General features: G+C 41.7%; 1 non-coding gene across 1 annotated transcript; it reads left to right on the top strand.

Moving 5' to 3' along the window:
* Positions 1 to 14456: 14456 nt before the first annotated feature.
* Positions 14457 to 14567, top strand: LOC113837532. The gene has a single exon (XR_003488170.1). It is a non-coding gene; the product is annotated as a U6 spliceosomal RNA (small nuclear RNA).
* The last annotated feature ends 5060 nt before the right edge of the window (positions 14568 to 19627 follow it).

The raw sequence follows: 19627 nt of genomic DNA, 5'->3' as shown, positions 1-19627 counted from the left end.
TTGGGCTTTCACGTCTCATATATGCTCAACCTACATCCAGTATCTAAGACCACTTCCTCTTGCCTGCATATCAAGATGTAGTTTCTTCTCTAGTACCATGTCTGCCTGCAATGCCACCTTGTTTCACCATGATGATAATGGACTAAAGCTCTGAAACTGTAAGCCAGCCCCAATTAAATGTTTTCCTTTATAAGAGTTGCATCAGTTAGGGTGTCTTTTCACAGCAATAGAGACCCTAACTAAGACACTGAATGACTTGCTTCCAAAAAAGTAAATTACATAGAAGTACTGATATACTGCTTCTGAGATCATGTCACAAGTGGCTTATGGCTGCCTCCTTGCTTACTCTTAGATGGCTCACTTTGGAAGAAGGCAACTGCCATATTTTATGGGCACCCAACAAAAAGGTCCTTGTAGCAATGAATCCAAACCCACTATCAAGAGCCAGCATCATGTTGTCTGGCACACTATCCTTTTTGGAATCACATCTGGCCACAGTCAGACAGTTAATGACTGTTGCCCAGAATAATCTCCTGAGATACTAGGCTAGACTCACTCAGCCAAGCAGCTTCCAATTTCTAGCCCACTAGACCTCTAAAATAATGTTTTCAGCTACTAACTTTCAAGGATATTTGGGGTTTTCTTTGTTTTGTTTTGTTTTTGAGACAGGGTCTTTCTACATAGCCCTGGCTGTCCTGGAACTCATTTCATAGACCAGGCTGGTTTCAAACTAAGAAATCTGCCTGTCTCTGTCTCCTAAGTGCTAGGATTAAAGGTGTGCACCACCATACATGGCCTTCCAGGATATTTGTATTAATAGGTACCTATCTATATCTTTCTTGGTTGAATCCCACTCTGTGTGTCTCCACGTGCTAACTAAAGATAATGTCTAAAGAATGTGTCTGGGTTTTCTCATCACCTTTGTGTTTAAAAACAACAACAACAACAACAACAACAACAACAACAACAACAACAACAAGATCCTAGGCCTTACAGGAAACCAGGACCTACAATGACAGGGCTGCAAGCAGGGTGGAAAATGAACCTAGACCCACTGCAAACAGGGTACAAGTCACCTTGATTGAAGCTCCATTTGCATATCCTTTGTCCTGCGAGCCCATTCTCCCAGCCAATGTGTTTGTGAACCCTGTCAGGTAGTCTAAGTCACAAATTCCCCATTTAGCAGGTCCCATATTAATTGTTCTTATGAAGCAGAACCCCCTTACTTCCTGCAGAAATGATTAAGAGTAGATACCTCCCTTTGTCTGGCAGGATTTAGGTAACTGTCTTCAGATCCATCATGCTGGGCTGCCTGTCAGTGGGATTAACAGGGCTCTTGCCTGAAGGACAAATGGACTCATTGCCTTTCTTTTGAACTTACCCCTTCCTCTCTTCCTCTCCAAAATCTAACACCTTGAACATCCCAAATTCTCTTATGTCTTAGATTAATTTCAGTGTCAATCCTGTATTTCCTTTTGATATTAAAAATTGACACAATGAAGCGTATTCTTGAAAATCTCACCCTCTAGAAAAAAATTTTCATCCTTTTAGGGCTTATTTTTCTAAATATCATAATAATTTTATATCCTGACCACAATTCCCCTCACTCCTCTCTTCTCTTCCCCCACCTCCCCTCTGTCCAACCTCCATCCACTCCTCCTTTGCTGTTCAGAAAAGAGAAGGTCTCCCTTGGACATCAACCAAATATGGCATATCAAGTTGCAGTAAGACTAAGCACCTTCTGTCATATTAAGGCTGGACAAGGTAATCCAGTATGAGGAATAGGGACCCAGAAGCTGACAAAAGAGTCAGAGGCAGCCCCTGCTCCCACTGTTAGGAGTCCCATAAGAAGACCAAACTATACAATGGTAACATATGTGCAGAAGGCCTAGTCAATCCTATGCAGGCTCCCTGATTGGTGGTTTATTCTCTGTGAGTCCCTATGAGCCCAGGTTAGTTGATTCTGTGGGTTTTCTTGTGATGTTCTGGACCTCTCTGGCTCTCCTACAATCCTTTCCCCCATTTCTTCTGCAGTATTCCTTTCTAGGGATAGTATTAGCATACTATGCCTGTTCTACATTGTCCTTCTGAAAGTGCTTACAGACCTGAGTTCCTTCTGATAAATCCACTTGGGCATGAGGAAGACACATCCTTCTACTCCATGACATTTTAACAGCTTAGACAGAAAGCCATCAAAGAGAACTCTTACAAATTGTGATGAGGATGCTGAAGTGTAGCTTTCCACAATTGATGGCTTCTGGTGGGGGTGCAGGTGGGGAAGGACTCAGTTTTCTTTAACAGGCTGGCCACTGGGAGTTTGACTGTGCTCCAGTGATATGGACAATACAGATTGGAGTAGTTATTCTTCTTCTTGGGGATCACAAGTGTTGGGGGTGGACCTGGGTGGACTGGGAAGTATGTGTTATCAGGGTGCATGAGGTGAAATTTCCAAATACTCAATAAAAATATTTGGGAAAAAGAGAAATATGGTCTGATATATTTTATGCTAACTCTACAATTTAAATCAGTAGGGAGCTGAAAGTATGACTCAGCACTTGCCTCACAATCTGGAGAACTGGAGTTTGCATCCTCAGAAACCTATGTAAATGACAGGTGGATGTGGTGGCAGATTGGTCATTCCAACCCCAGACAGTGGAAATAGGGATACCTAGAGGAAGCTGGCTAGCAAGACTAGGCATATCTGCAAGCTCTGCTTTCAATTGAGAGACCCTTCCTCAATGACTAAGTTACTCACTCAGTAATCAACGCTGATTCCTGACATCAACCCTAAACCTCACATGTGCATGCACACTGACATACACGCACAGACTCACACACATGCAAAAATGCATACATACATATGCACACCATTTACAAACACACATGCACAAAAACATAGAAAAAGTAAAATATAATTATTTTTAGAGTTTTTAAGATTAAAAATATTTTAAGTGAATTAACTAACTTTTATGTGAATGGAATTTTTTCCTATGAATGTATGATCTGCTGCCCATGTATAATAGAGTAGGGTGTTAGATACCCTGGAATTGAAATTACAAATTGTTGTGAGTACTGGAAATTGAACTGAGATCCCCTAGAACAACTAGTGCTCTTAGACCATTGAGCTCTCACTCCTGCCTCACAGTCGTTAACTTTTGCTACACTTTTAGAATTGTCTGGATAGCTTCACAAAGCAAAACATCAAATAGAGGTCTGTCTTGGTAAAAGCAGGAATCTATACAGTTAAGAAGGCCTACATGACCTTGAAAGAAAAATTCTCAACTTTATATGGAAAAACAAAAGACCCAGGGTAGCCAAAACAACCCTGTATAATAAAGGAACTTCTAGAGGCATCACCATCCCTGACTTCAAGCTATATTACAGAGCTATAATCCTGAAAACAGCTTGGTATTGGAACAAAAATAGACAGGTAGACCAATGGAATAGAGTTGAAAACCCTGATATTAACCCACACATCTATGAACAACTGATTTTTCACAAAGAAGCTAAATTTATATGATGGAATAAAGAAAGCATCTTCAACAAATGGTGCTGGCATACCTGGATGCTGGCATGTAGAAGACTGCATATAGATCCATGTTTATCACCATGCACAAAACTTAAGTCCAAATGGATCAAAGACCTCAAAATAAATCCAGCCACACTGAACCTATTAGAAGACAAAGTGGGAAATACCCTTGAATTAATTGGTACAGGAGACCAATTCCTGAACATTACACCAGCAGCACAGCCACTGAGATCAACAATTGATAAATGGGACCTCCTGAAACTGAGAAGCTTCTGTAAGGCAAAAGACACAGTCAGCAAGACAAAATGGCAGCCCACAGACTGGGAAAAGATATTCACCAACCCCACATCTGACAGAGGTCTTATTTCCAAAATACACAAAAAACTCAAGAAGCTAGTCCCCAAAACACCAAACAATCCAATTAAAAAGTGGGGTACAGAACTAAATAGACAATTCTCAATAGAGGAATCCAAAATGGCTGAAAGACACATAAGAAAGTGTTCAACATCCTTAGTCATAAGGGAAGTGCAAATCAAAACAACTCTGAGATACCATCTTACTCCTGTCAGAATGGCTAAAATCGAAAACACCAATGCCAGTTTATGCTGGAGAGGATGTGGAGAAAGTGGAAGACTCCTCTACTGTTGGTGGGAGTGCCAACTTGTACAGCCACTTTGGAAATCAGTATGGAGATTCCTCAGGAAAATGGGAATCAGACTACCACAAGATCCAGCAATTCCACTCTTAGGCATATACCCAAAAGAAGCACATTCATACAAGGACATCTGTTCAACGATGTTCATAGCAGTACTATTTGTAATAGCCAGAAACTGGAAGCAACCTAGATGCCTGTCAACTGAAGAATGGATACAGAAAATGTGGTACATTTACACAATGGAGTACTAATCAGCAGAAAAAAAAAACCAATGGAACCTTGAAATTTGCAGGAAAATGATGGAACTAGAAGAAACCATTCTGAGTGAGGTAACCCAATCACAAAAAGACAAACATGGTATGTACTCACTCATATGTGGATTTTAGACATAGAGTAAAGGATTACCAGCCTACAATCCACACTGCCAGAGAAGCTAGTAAACAAGGAGCACCCTAAGAGAGACATATATGATCCCCCCAGACAGGGGGAAAGGGACAAGATCTCCTGAGCAAATTGGGAGCATGGGAGGAGGGGGGAGGGAGCTAGGAGAATGAGAAGGGGAGAAGAGGAGGGATGCAGAGGACATGAGGGAGCAGAAAGGTTGAGTCAGGGGAAGAATAGAAAACAAGAAAGGAGATACCATAATAATTGGAGACATTTTAGGTTTAAAGAGAAATCAGGCACTAGGGAAATGCCTGGAGATCTACAAAGATGACACCAACTAACAATCTAAGCAACAGAGGAGAGGCTACCTTAAGTGCCCTCCCCTGATAATGAGATTGCTGACTGACTTATATATGCCATCCTATAGCCTTCATCCAGCATCTGGTGGAAGAAGAAACAGATACCCATAACTAATCACTGAACTGAACTGGAACCCAGTTGCAGAGAAGGACGAATGATGAGCAAAGGGTTCCAGAACAGGCTGGTGGAACCCACAGAAACAGCTGACCTGAACATCGGAGAGCTCTTGGTCCCCAGACTGATAGATGGGAAACCAGCATAGGACTAATCTAGACCCCAGGAATGTGGGTTTCAGTGAGGAGACCTCATAAATCTATAGGACCTCCTGTTATAGTTCAGTACTTATCCCTAGCATAGGTGTGGACTTTGGGAGCCTAATTCACATACAGGGATACTCCCTGAGCCAAGACACACGGGGGTGGACTTAGGCCCTATCCCAAAGCATACGATAAACTATGATGACCCCCTATGGAAGGCCTCACCCTCCCTGGGGTGCAGAAAGGATATGTGATAGGTAGTGTTTTAGTTGTGAGGGAGGTGGTAGGGGATGAGGGGAGGGAGAGGGAACTGAGATTGACCTGTAAAACAATCTTGTTTCCAATTCAAATTAAAAAAATCTGAAAAAAAGAAGGCCTGTATGGATCTGCATTCATCAGCTGTCTAGGGACAGGCTAAGGGTCACTACTTTGGATACAAAAGCAAAGTATGGCGTTGGCAATTCTGCAGTTAGCTCTGTAATATGCTACAGTCACTTCATCTTTCTGGACACATTTTCTAGACTACAACAGTGATGTGACACCTTGGCTAAGGTACTAGGGAGCTCTGAAAGTCCTGGATCGTCCTTCTATCTCATCCCCGAGTCTAGTGAAATTGTCTTGGGGTGCTTTGAGGACATTAGGATTTGAAAAGCAACTTCTTGAACACTAGTAAACAGATCATTGCTAAGCTCCTTGCCCGCTCTGTTCTTGTTTTTGAATACTTGTGATTTGAGTTGACACAACCATGCTATTAACACATTTTACAGTCATAGGGAGAAATAATTCTTAAGCAGCACAATTGACACTTGACACAGATGGATCATTGCTATTGAGTTCTTTGAAGTCATTTACTGAAAGGATGCATTGGAGTGGCAGAGTTAAAGTTGGGATGCTTGGGTTTTCCTTAAAATTCGGAGGTCAAGAAGGATGACAGAGCAATGAGAAGGGTAAGTCTTTTGACAGCTAGTTTTATGGATTATACATGAACATACACATCTCACTACATTTTTCTGAAACTTGACATTGACCATGATTTTTCCATAGCTGCCTTTCTAATGACCTTATCATCTTGATGCTACTGTACCATATCACTTCAATTTAGAATTTTATTCCCTGAATGATATGATGGAGGAGTAACTAGCCATGTTTGCCTTTCTGGAGGCAGTAATGAAACGATGATGTGGTTTGGTTTGTTTATTCACAAATATCTAGTTCAAGGTGCTTTGAAATCTCTTTTCAGTAAAAGGTGCTTGGGGTAAGGTTTATCATTTTACAAGTAGAGTGTGACAAAGGTGCTCACTAGCATTAGATTATAAAAAGTATTATTTGTGGGGCTGGAGAGGTGGCTCATCTGTTAAGAGCACTTGCTATTCTTGCAGATGATCTGGCTTCTGTTCCTAGCACCCACATAGTAGCTCACAACTCAGCACCCTCTTCTGGCTTCCACAACATCCATGTGTTGCATAGACATCCATACTGGCAAATCACCCATACACAGGAAATAAAAATAAATAATAACGTTTTAAAAATTATCATAAAGTATCCACCTCCTTTCTGAGTTATCTTACAGCTGTCACAGTGAAGCAAACTAGAGAAGTCAGGATGGCAAAGAATTGAGTATGGCCTCTTGGCAGCTGCCAGCCAGGACCTCTGTGAGCCAGCCTTTGAAGAAGTAGATCTTACTAATGATCACTATCCAAGCTTGGAAGCTGATCATTCCTCGTAAGTCTCCAGATGACACTTGCCTTTGACCTAAGTCTCCTGTGTAGCTAATATATACAAGCAGCGAGAGATAATGAATACAAAGAACAGATAAAGAAACATTGTTGGAGGAAGTGTTGGTGGTGCTCCCTTTGAGACTCAGAGCTCAGTGTAACTGGGGTAACAGCTGATTTCCAGCATGGCTCATCCACACGGACATTTAGTACAAGCATCTTTGTGCTTTGATCTCCTATAGGATAGAGAAGTCCCCGGGAGTGACTTCTAGTTGCCTAATGATTCTAGAGAAATAATTTGTTACCCACAATCTGGCTTTAGTCTATCTTGTGTGGATGAATGCTCATTCAGATAAGTCTAAGGCTAGGGAAATGAGACTTCTGGGAAAGCAAGACTGGACAAAAGGAAATCAATACAGGTTTGCAATGTGTTAATCTATGTTGAGCACTTGCCTCATGCATCTGTCATAAGTGGAAGGCCAGAATGCATTTCTCATTTCATGGTGGAGGAAGCAGGCTCATTCAGTGTAGTCACTTGTTGGTCTCCTAAGTTACATTTTCTGAGACACAATTCTTTCTACTCCATGATTCATCATTGTGCTATGTATGGGTTATTTATTCCCACTTACAACAATTATTGCCAAGTATAAAAATTTATCCCCCAACACAAACCAAGTTTGGCTAAATTATTTGTTATTGTCATCATCATGATTATTATTTCCACAGAGAGACCAGTAAGTAATGCAGAATATTTTTTTTGGCTCCTATCTTGGTTGGAACTAGGTTTCATTTCCTTTGCCAATGGTAATTGATTGGTAGTGGTTGCTGGAACTGAATATTAAGAAGGAGGATAAGGCCAAATCTAGACTTAGTTTGAAAAAAGTTGTGATTAAAAAGAGCTTAGTTTGGAATAGACTACAGTTGAGAATGGCCTCTGTTGTTTTCACTAATAAATGTTCATCCTGTTGCAGCTAGGTACCTACATGGGACAATCAGCTCATTCTACTTTAATCTAGAACATTCCTAGAAAACTGCCACATACCCCTTCAACCTTAGGCAAACTGGAAATGTTGGTTATTCTATAACAGGGTATCTGGGAGCAGGTAGACTAGAAACTGGGTATATATTACTGCTTTGATATTAAGCCATCATCCATGAAGCAGCAGCAATTCAGCAGTCCTGAAAGCCTCTTTGAAATGCAGAGTGCCAGGCCCTGACTCAGATCTATTGAATTGAAAGCTTCCCTTTCCATAAGATTCCCCAGGGCATTTGCCCTTATCAAAGCCAGAGAAGTTGCTGGAGAACCAGTTTGGGCCAGTGGCTCCCAACTTTTTCTGAGTTGGAGTGCCCTTGATTGATTAACAATAGTGCATATGTGACATGATCCCACCAATACACCTCAAACTCTGCAGAAGTGTGTACATGAGGGTATGTCTTGTCTCCCTTCCTTTCCTGCTGTAAAAACAATGTTAAGAAATAGGGGAGATGGCTCAGCATGTAAAGTGTGTGTCATAGAAACATGCGGACCTGAGTTTAATCCCTGAAATCTATGTAGAAAGCCAGGGGTAATGACACACACTTGCAATCCCAGTACTGGTAGGACTGAGACAGGAGGATTCCTGGGACTTGATGCCAGATATTCTAGACTATTGAGTAGGCACCAGGCTGCCAGGCTAGTGACAGACTCTGTCTCACAAAATAAGGTGGCTGGCACCTGAGAAATTGTACCCAAGGCTCACTTCTGTCTTACACACACACACACACACACACACACACACACACACACACACACACACACACACACAAAGCCACTCAGTCCCACAGACATAAACATATACACAAGAATCATATGAAAACTAGAGAAAGACAAGTGAGGCTATTCAATAACCTTGAACCTGCTCTCATATTTGTCAACATGAAGCATCCTAAACTTTGGCATTTTAATTGCTTTCATCATGGCAGTAAAGAAGGATGTAATAGAAGAGAGATTCTGGGAAAAGAAACTCTACCTCCAGCCATAGACAGCTCTCAGGAAGAGAATGGAGGCTTATGTGTCTTTCCTGCTCCATGTTTTCTCTCTGCTCATGGGCCCAGTGTTGGGGAGCAAGACCTATAGATAAGCCTGGAAGACCTCTCTAGCTGCTCTGAAACTTGGAGCGTCAGATTCCCCAAAGAGTCTATAAGAAAGCAGATTGAAGATCTACTCCCATGGTTTCCTGTTCCATAGGAGGGAGATGGGACACAACTACTTACAAGTTCTCATTTGATCTGTGCTGCTCAGAGATGATCAACAAGAGTCCAGCAACAGCAGCAGCATCCCCTGGGAGCTTGCGAAAAAATGCTGACTCTCCACAACTTTTAGGTCCATGGCAGCCTGCTTTCAAACATGATGCTATGTGATAGAAAATGTCTTGTGGATCTGTAGCCTACAAGCTGTTAGTAACAAAAAGGAGGCATACAGGAGACATTTGTTTGTTATACAGGGTTTCTTGTAGCCTAGGCTGGTCAGGAACTTACTATGGAGTCAAGGATAATGTTGAATCTTTATCCTCCTGCTCTTATCTCCTACGTGCTGTGACTACAAGTGATTGTGCCACCATGCCCAGTTTACAGAGTTCTGGGAATTGGATCCAGGGCTTGGTGCATGCCAGGCAAGCATTCTGTCAACTGAGCCAAAAACCCAGCCCTGAGAAGTTTTTGCTAATGTGTTGGAATTGATGGCTCCTTTTAAAGCTAGCTTCTCCCCTTGGCCTTCTGCTTTGTTCCGCATTGTGCTTGCCAGCCTGCAACCTTCTCTACACTTCCCCCACTTTGACATGACCCACATGCTCTTGACTACACTCTGTATATCCTCCAAAAATACTACTAAATTGTACTTTGGAGTATTGTTTTCTTGTGTGTGTGTGTGTGTGTGTGTGTGTGTGTGTGTCAGGGCTTCTTGGAGATCCCTCTGCCCATTTTTAAGACGAAGTCTTACTACATAGTCTTCATTGGCCTGAAACTCTCTCTGTAGACCAGGCTGGTCTCAAAAGTCACAGATATCTACGTGCTTCTTCACTGGTGATTGGATTAAAGGTATGTGTCACAACACCTGGCTCTGACCTTCTTTCTAAGAATTATTTATATATTTTGTGTGTGTGTGTGTGTGTGTGTGTGTGTGTGTGTGTGTGTGTGTGTGTGTGTGTTCATGCATATGTGCATGCGCATGCTCAAACACGCTGTCAGAGGACAACTTTGTGGCAATCAGTTCTTTTCTTCCACCATGTTTATTCTGGAGATCCAATTCAAGTCACCAGTCTTGGGGGTAAGCTTCTTTCCCGTGCTGCTATTACAGGCATGCACCAATATACCTGGCTTTTCGTGGTCCTGAGGGTCAACCCGGGGCTTAGTGAATGTCTGGAAAGTACTCTGTGATCTAAGCTACATTCCAAGTACCCCAAATAGTGTTTCCAGAAGGGTAAAGAGGATGGATGCCTTTTAAAAAACTGTGTGTGTGTGTGTGTGTGTGTGTGTGTGTGTGTGTGTGTGTGTGTGTGTAGAGGCCAGAAGAGGAAATCCGGCATCCTCTCATTTTTACCTTCATTCTTTGAGACAGGATATCTCACTGAACCTGAAGTTCACCACTCTCACTGTGCTGGCTGGGCACCCAGTACCTGGGATCAGCCCATCTCCATGTGCAACACTGAGTGACAGGCATATTCTTTTTAATGGGTGCTGGGCATTTGAACTCATATTCCCCTGCTTTTCCAGCAATCATTCTTACCCACTGAGCCATCCCTGTAGCCTATTTTTAAAATGTGGATGGGTCTACTTACACAACACAGTGCATTCAGTCAATTCCTCACTGTGTTATTTCTGACTCCTTGTTCTCAGTATCCTGTAGGAAAATGCCCTTGTCCTGCTGTTGCAGGGAGGGTCCAGGTATGTATCTAAATGTCCAGGACAACGAGTGGTTGTGATGTGCTTGTGCCAGATAGGGTTGAGGACTGCTTGACAATAACTGGGTCAGTATGGCATCTAGGGGGTCTTAGGCTAAGGAGGATCTAAAACTGCAGGAAAGAGAAAAAAGAATGCTATGAGTGCAGTAGAACTCTGGCAGCTCCAGCACCGGGAAGCTGAAATGGAGAAATGCTTTCTCAGGTTTGCTCATCCACCACCAGTCCTTCATCTGCAAAAGATGATGAAAACAATATGGCATCATGAAACAGTTGGAAAATAGAATACAACACTTGCTCACCAATAGACTACCTTATATATAACTGTTTTACTGTTTCTTTATTTTGTTGGTGTTGGTAGTGATGTGATTTGTGTGTATGCATAGCCCATTCTGGTCTTGTACATGTGATTTTCCTGTCCCAGTGTGTTTTGAGTACTGGAATTTCAGGGATGTGCCTTCACATCTATATCTATGGTTTCGGTTTTATTTTTTTCCATCTGTGCCCCTCAAAGATGGCTATGTCCTAGTTCTTGAAAGCAGAGAAAGTTTCATGAAAATGTGAAAATTAAGGTTGTAGTTGGATCTAAGCTTTCTTACCCCACTGGGTCATCTGAGGGAGCCAATGCTGGATTACCAGGGTGTGTCACGTTAATGCTATGTTGCAAATACCTGGCAAAAGAAACTTAAAGATTTGTTTTCAGTCACAGTTTGAGGATAAGGTCCATCTTTGTTGGGGAAGGCATGGTGGCAGGAGCTCGAGGTAGCAGTTCACCTGACATCCAATAGCCAGGAAGCAGAGAGGGAGATGAATGCCAGTGCTAGGTTCACTTTCTCCTTTTCATTCAGTCGGTGACCCCAGCTCTTGGGATGGTGACATCCATAATCATGGTGTGTCTTTCTATTTCAATTAACTCAATTTAGAAAATCTCACACAAACATGCCCAGAGATTTGTCTACTTGGCAATTTCGGATTCTGTCAAATTAGCCATCACACGTACACAGAAGGGTCCTTAAAAGTGAAAGGGGGCAAAGGGGCAAGAAATGCGAAAGGAGAAGGTGACTTTGGGGTGAGGTCAATTTAGGAGTCCTCCAGAAGTTGCTGTAGGAAAGCGCCAACAACCAAGGAGTGTGGGCTCCCCCTAGAGGTCGAGAAGGGCAAGGAAACTCATTTTAGTGTCTCCAAAGGTGTGCCTTGATTTGAACCCATTGAGACTCCATTGAGCTTGCAACCTCTAGAATTGTAAGATAATAAATACATTTGAGCCGGGCGTTGGTGGCACATGCCTTTAATCCCAGCACTCGGGAGGCAGAGACAGGTGGATCTCTGTAAGTTCGAGGCCAGCCTGGTCTCCAGAGTGAGTGCCAGGATAGGCTCAAAAGCTACACAGAGAAACCCTGTATTGAAAAACAAAACAACAAAACAAAACAAAACAACAACAAAAACCATTTGTATTATTTTAATCCCTAGCACACGAATGGACTTTGGGAGCCCATTCCACATAGAGGGATACTCTCTCAGCCTAGACACATGGGACAGAGCCTAGGCCCTGGTCCAAATGATATGACAGACATTGACGATGCCCCATGGAAGACCTCACCCTCCCTGGGGAGCAGAAAAGGGATGGGATAGAAGGCTGGTGGGGGGCAGGGTAGGAGGGGAGGAAGAGGGAAGTGGGATTGACATATAAAACAAGCTTGTTTCTAATTTAAATAAAAATCTGAGAAAAACGAAGTTAAGTTTGTGGTAATTTGTTACATCAGCAATAGGAAACCAATGCACATTATTTTTCACAGTTATAGCATACCTTATACCATTTTTATGATCCTGTAGTTTTCATAATCATTTTCCATAATTATTTGGCCACAAGGGACCATATTAACCTATAGAGCTGAAGTGCTGGTTTTGCCTTAATTACACCTACTAAGCATGAGCATACCTTTCTGCCTTTATTTTTACATAAATTTGATTATTTCCAGAGACAAGCTATCAGAAGTGAAATTTGGGCTTTGAATTTCTTCCACTGCTTTTTCTATATTCATCTCAAGGAAGAATGTTCAGCCCTCCAAAATTGGACTTGATGTACCACATAAGGTGAGAATGTACTTTTTAAAAAGATAGTTTGTTTCTTAACAACATATGCTGAATGACCTTTCCCCCTTTTCTGTTTCTTTCCTTATTAAATATTCAGTTTTGTACAAAACAAGCTCATTTTTCCAGCTACCAATTCTCTTCCATTAATTGATTTTTGTCTGTTCTTGAGCCAGCAAGAGTTTTTTGAATTCCTGCAAGATGATATATATATATATATATATATATATATATATATATATATATTCTACTCTTTTCTCTAATTACATTTTTGTTAAAATTTTAAAATTCTTCTTTCTTTGGTTTTATGAGGCAGGGTTTCTCTGTGGCTTTGGAGGCTGTCCTGGAACTAGTTTTTGTAGACCAGGCTGGTCTCGAACTCACAGAGATCCACCTGCCTCTGCCTCCTGAGTGCTGGGATTAAAGGTGTGCACCACCACCACTTGGCAAAATTGATTCTTCTTATCTGCATGTTAAAAATATTACTTTCAGCTCTCAGAAAAATTCCACAGAGAGTTCCCAGTGCCCAATGTCTGGACAAATACTCGGCAGACTCTTAGCTTGGCACATGAAAGCCCTCAATCCTTTTTTATATAACCCTTACTATACTTTTATGGTACATATTTGCTGCCTTCCTTATGAGTTATATTCTGTTTTTAATAACCATTTTTCATAATTCTTTGATTCATAATTCTTAATTCATACAACGTATTTTGATTGTATTCGTCCCCTACTCCTCATGTTGACTCTTCCCAGATCCACCTCCACCTCCCTAACCCCACAACTATGTGGTAACTATGGACTCCACTTTGGGTATGGGCATTCACTGGTGACTGATCAACCTACTATATTCTGTGTTATGAGGTTTGCTCATCCTTTTCCTAGCCCAGACAGCGCCATCACAATGATTTGTCTTTTAAGCTTTTTAGAATGAATTCCAGCTGTTTCTCACTAGCCTTGTGCCCTTGAATTCATCACTTACCCTTTCTGAGGGCCACTTTCATCCTTAAGAGGAAGTCAGCTGTAATTCCTTTGCAGGGCTGTCAACTGGATGACAGTTAATTTAAAGGAAGACTCTAGCAAGATGCCTCACACTTAGCAGAAAGAACAATGAATGCCACTATACATCTCATTACTGTGTTATCCTAACCCTCATTAGGCCATAAACTCTTTAAAAGTAAGGCTGTGTTATTCTTAATATATGTCCTATTAAGCCTAGGGTATAACAGTGCTTAAGTACAGATTCAGTGACATTATACTCATTTTAATATGATGCCTTTTGTTTATTCTTTGAGAGATTCATTCATGTATTTTCACCATATGCAGTCCCCACTCACCCCCTCCAATTCTCCCGGGTCCTCCTCCAACACATCTACCTCCTAACTTTATGGCCCTTTTTTTCTTTCCCTTTCCTTTTTTTAAATAACCAACTGAGTCCAATTAGTGTTAACCATATGTTGTCGGGTATAGGGCATCCAGTGGAGCGTGGTCAACATATTAAGTGACTGCATCCTTAGAGAAAATTGACTTGTACCTGATCCTCAGCACATATACTAAAACTGGAGTGATCCAGAGAAGATTAGCATGGCACGGACCCTGCACAAGGATGACATGCAAATATGTGGAGCATTCCATATTTATTTTTAAAAAGAAAAAAGAAAAGAAAAGAAAGCTGACGTTTCCTTCCTTAGCAGCCACTAACTGTTAATAGCTCCTCAGCTGCAGGGGGAGGACTCATATCATACTTGGTTTTGAAATAAAAAAATGAGGAAATAAGAACAACATATTTTTAAGATGTAGAAACACAGAAATGAAATGGTGGAGCCAGGACTTTGATACCAGTTTCCTTGCCTCCACCTTATGATCCTAGAGTGAAATCTCCGATCCCTTATACACAGTATCTCTGCTCTCACTTTCCTATTCAGGACTGGCCCCTCCTTCTATAAGAGCCTGCAGCCTCCTCTCATGAACCCTCTCACCTCCCTCTCAAACTGCAGACATTTATTTGGCCCAAGTTCCAGACAGGCCAGAGAGCCAGGAGTCAATATCCCTAGAAATACCCTTGACAATGATGGGTGAGTGTCAGTAGCTAAATGCCTTAGCCTTTCCTCCTGCTAAGGAGAACCTAGAGCTTTCAACAGTGATGATGGATGGATGGGGTCAGGGTCTCTATCCATCTGGGATGTGATATGTGGAGGATTCCAGAGATGGTATTTAAAAACTTCTAACAATTGAATGGAATTATTTAGCATCTTTTTATCTAATAATTTGAAGAAGATTTCTATTTTATATGTCATTTTGTCAACTGGCACATAAAATGTATACATTTATGGGGTACCATATGGTGGTGTGTTGATATATGTATGCACTGTGCAATATTCAGTTCATGGTAATCATATCCACTCCCTAAAGTAACCGTGTTTCCTTTGTAATACAAATACTCAAAATGCTTCCTTCTAGCTTTTTTGAAGTATATAGCAAAACAATAAAAAAGAATTGAAGAAAAATCCAGTCTTATTATTATTATATGTTCATGTTGCTGTGGAATAGAATATACTAGAATTGAGCTGGGAATGAAGCTTTGCTTAACTATTTTTCTGCTATGTGTGAGGCCCTGTACTTGATTCCTAACAAATCAAACAAACCACTAAAGAAAAACAAAACAAAACAAAACACTGGAGTGTCTTTCTCCCATCTCACTTCAACTTAGTACCTACTAACCAAGCACTCCCCATCTGCTCCTTCCTCATTCTCCCTAGCCTCTGGTAAGCACTACTCTACTCTCAGCTTCTCTGAGATCGACTGCATTACATTCTTTATATGAGTGAGATCATGTAGCATTTGTAGTTCTGTGTCTGGCTTATTCCCCTTAACAGAATGAACCCCAGCTCCATCCATGCTATTGTAGATGGCTGCATTTTATCTTTTTTTTGTGTGTGTGTGGTTGAATGGTGTTCTCTTGATTCATTTGTCAGTTGGTGGGCACTTAGGTTGTTTCCACTTCTTGCTCTGTGTGAATAGTGCTGCAATAAACATGGGACCACAGATATATCTTCCAAGTACAGATTTTATTTTATGTGGCTGTATGGCCAGTAATGACTGTCTACCTTCCCCTCTCTCTCCCTTACCACCTCCCTTCTCTCTTGAGGCAGGATCTCAATCTGTAGCCCAGACTGGGCACCTGCAACTCATTATGTAGGCCATGCTGACCTCAACTTTTGGTAATCTCCTGCTTTAGCCATTCAAGTGCCAAGAGTACATGTGCAAGCCCCCATATGGAGCTTGGTAATTTCACTCTTGGGTTTTGTTTTGTCCTCACAATATTCCATACTGTTCTCCAAAGTGGCCATAGTTACATTGCCAGCAGTGTGCAGATACCTCTTTCCCCCTACCTAATGGGTATTTTTATTTATCTTATTTTAATGATGTTTTGCCTGCTTGGATGCCTGTAGAGCATGTGTGTGATGGTGTCCATGGAGGCCAAAACAGGGCTTCAGTTGATATTCTCTGGAATTGGAATTAAAGATGGTTGTGAGCAGCCATATGGGTGCTGGGTATTGAACCCCGCTCTTCTAGAAAAGCAGCCAGTATTCTTAAACCCTATGCCAAGTCTCTAGCCCTGTATGATCATTTTTTAGTTGTCAATTTTCTTCTAGTTGACACATTGTTATGTTGACAGAAGTCTTATTTTAGTTTAATTGGATATTTTTAAAGGCACACACATGTACAAACACACACACACACACACACACACACACACACACACACACACACACACACACACACATATATAATATATATATATATATATATATATATATATGAGTGAATGGCACATGTGTGCAGGTGCCATTTCTTGCAGGCTAGATAATGTCCTGGAGTTGGAGCTATAGATGGTTGTGAACTGCCTGAAGCAGGTGCTGGAAACTTAACTTGGGTCCTCTGGAAGATCAACAAGTGTTCAGCACACTGAACCATCTCTCCAAACCCAAGGACAATTTTGAAAAGTGTTTTCAACTTTTATTAAAACAATTCAAGAACTTTTGCAATGCTTTACTGGATGTTGTCTCATAACTGAGCTACATCATTTCTGGTGAGAAAGAAACTATGGCTTCGGGTACATAGCTAAAATTTGGCCATATGCCATCATAAATGCTCCAGAGTTGAAAAGCTCAGTTTGGGGACTCCTGCCCAAATCTCCTAAGGAAATTTGAGTTTTCAGGAAGGGCCCTTCTTCACACCATGCCAAAATTCAGTATTGCTGCCACTGGAGCACAGCAGCATCACCTCAAAGTTGTTTCTCCACAGCAGCTACACACACAACTCAGGGGCCTCCAGCCAAAGTGCCTGACTCAGGGCAGCTGCATGGCACCCATAGATGTGTCAGGTCCTGAAGTGCTCAGTGACCATGGTCACGCCTTCCAATTCTTCTGTGTTCTAAGGTTTCTCTCTCTTGTCCCTGTCACCACTGGGCCAGACTCAGCCCTCTGCTTCTTTCTGCCAGGGGTCACGGAATCAACTTCAACTTGGCTGAGCCAATGTGGAGATTGGGCATTTGTGGAATAAGATGGAGACACAACCCCTGAGGGACAAACCAGCCACACCAGAACCACAGCTTCTAAGTCCCAGGGCCTTTTTAAAAAACTTTCTTCTAGGGTTGTGGCTATAGCTTAGTTGGTAGAATGCTTGTCCATTCCTTGCACCAGGTAAAACAAACTAAAATGATGCACACCTGTAATTCCAACACTCATGATGTAGACACTGTGTGGTGGTTTGAATGAATGTGTTTCCATAAGCTCACACATTTGAACAATTAGCCTCCAGTTGGGGCAAGAAGATCCAAATTTCAAGAATATTCTCAGCTATATAGTGAGTTTGAGGCCAGCCTCAAACAATAAATAAATAATAACTATCAAAAAATAAATAGGCTCTTCTCGGAAGAAGATTAGAAAACTATTCTACAGGAAAGTATTGACATGACATAGGCCTTGTACAGTCTGCCTGGTTTTGTGAACTTTTATTTGGATCATAGCTATGTTCATTTCTGTGTTAGTACTGGCAGATCTTTCTCTATGATGACAGAAAAGAGTTGGGTAATAGAGACTGGCTGGTCTACAAAGATGAGGGTATTTAGAGAGCAGCTTTCTAAGCACTAACATTGTCAAGATATGGTCTACTCTACCTCCCTAGGTCCAGCTGGATTGAACTTCAGTAACCCTTAGTGCTAACTTGCTCTGTGACAAAACTTCCCCCACCTTCTGTGCCTTCTCTCTTCCTCTCACTTCTTGTCAGTGTTCCCAGATCAAAGACCTGTGCTCACATTCTTGACCCAAGATCAGTATCAACCTCATGTCCTTGTCTGCCCTGGTACTGGACCTACCACTCACTACATGGGCCAGCCTGTCAATTCGATTGTCAGACCTGGCCCTTTACTCTCTTTTCTGAGGCTCTGTGTGAAAATTCCACTTTATGAGCATGAATTTTTCTGAGTCATTTCTTCTCTGTTACTGAACACACACACACACACACACACACACACACACACACACACACACACACACACATCTTGTTTTACATTTAATGATTCAAAGAAATAAATAAAAACAAAAACCAAACAAACAAACAAATAGCTTGTGAGGGTCTGTATCCAACCCCAGTGTATCCAAGTCAGCAGTTTTTCACCTGCCTCTGTTCCTTTACAGTTTCACCTGTCATGGCTAGGCCATTGCCCATCTCAGCCTTATTGCTGCTGCTTCCATTTCTTTCTGTCTATCCTTTCCTAATTACTTAGGTCACTTCAGACTTTAATTCTGTCTTCTAAAATGTAACACAGCTGTAATTAGGCCATATGTTAATTAGCAGGATGACGCCTTGTGCCTTGTCACTCGTGATGGATGTGGATCATCTCAGAAAGTACCTCAGAAAGGGGAGTTCAGTAGGAAGAAGAAGCCTACAGTGTCTGTGAGTGACTCTTTGCACAGCACAAATTGCTTTAAAGATCAAGAGAACATGGTTGTATGCAAGCGGAAGAAAGGATGGGGTCATACCAAGAAAAAGAGCTAGAGTTGACCTCTTTTCTACTCCAGGAATGAGCTGTAAGTCAGAAAGCAAGCCTGAGTCTGAGGATCCACTAGGGATGGTAGAATCTCCTGACCAATTGGAGTTGGTGGCCAGGGCTGAAGTCAAGGTCCTGAAGAAGGGCACAGACAAGGTAAGTGTGAGGGCTCTTATGCCTCTATTTCTTAACCTGGGAAATTTGGGAGAGGCCAATCAAACATCAAAACATTGGTCTCTGCCTCTTTGAACACCGTGAATACTCTCCAGGGACTCTGGAAGACAGGGGGTCTGATAGCTTGGGCTGTTGTTTTATGCCAACACCATGTTCACTCGCCTCCCACTTCCTGTTAACAAAACTTATTTTCTGACATTCTTCATACTGGACAGTTGAGCAGATGATCTGGTTGATCAAGACTGTTTCCCACATCAGATATTGTCACCTGTATCATTGAAGAGAGAGTTTTGCAAGAAACTACTAACTAGGGGAATTCATGGTTTGGTGGGATGACATGTGAATTACAAAGATACTAATCTCTTTCCTATTGGCTACCAGCCCACAATGTGAGGGTTAAGTATTCACTAATCAAATTAATAACCAAAATGGACTAAATGGTCATCCTAAATTTGGATTTACAGGAAGGGGC

The sequence above is a fragment of the Cricetulus griseus genome, chromosome X (assembly GCF_003668045.3).
Source record: "Cricetulus griseus strain 17A/GY chromosome X, alternate assembly CriGri-PICRH-1.0, whole genome shotgun sequence".
NCBI classification, from domain to species: domain Eukaryota; kingdom Metazoa; phylum Chordata; class Mammalia; order Rodentia; family Cricetidae; genus Cricetulus; species Cricetulus griseus.
The sequence above is the reverse complement of the archived record's forward strand: the minus strand, read 5'-3'. Positions and strand labels throughout refer to the sequence as shown.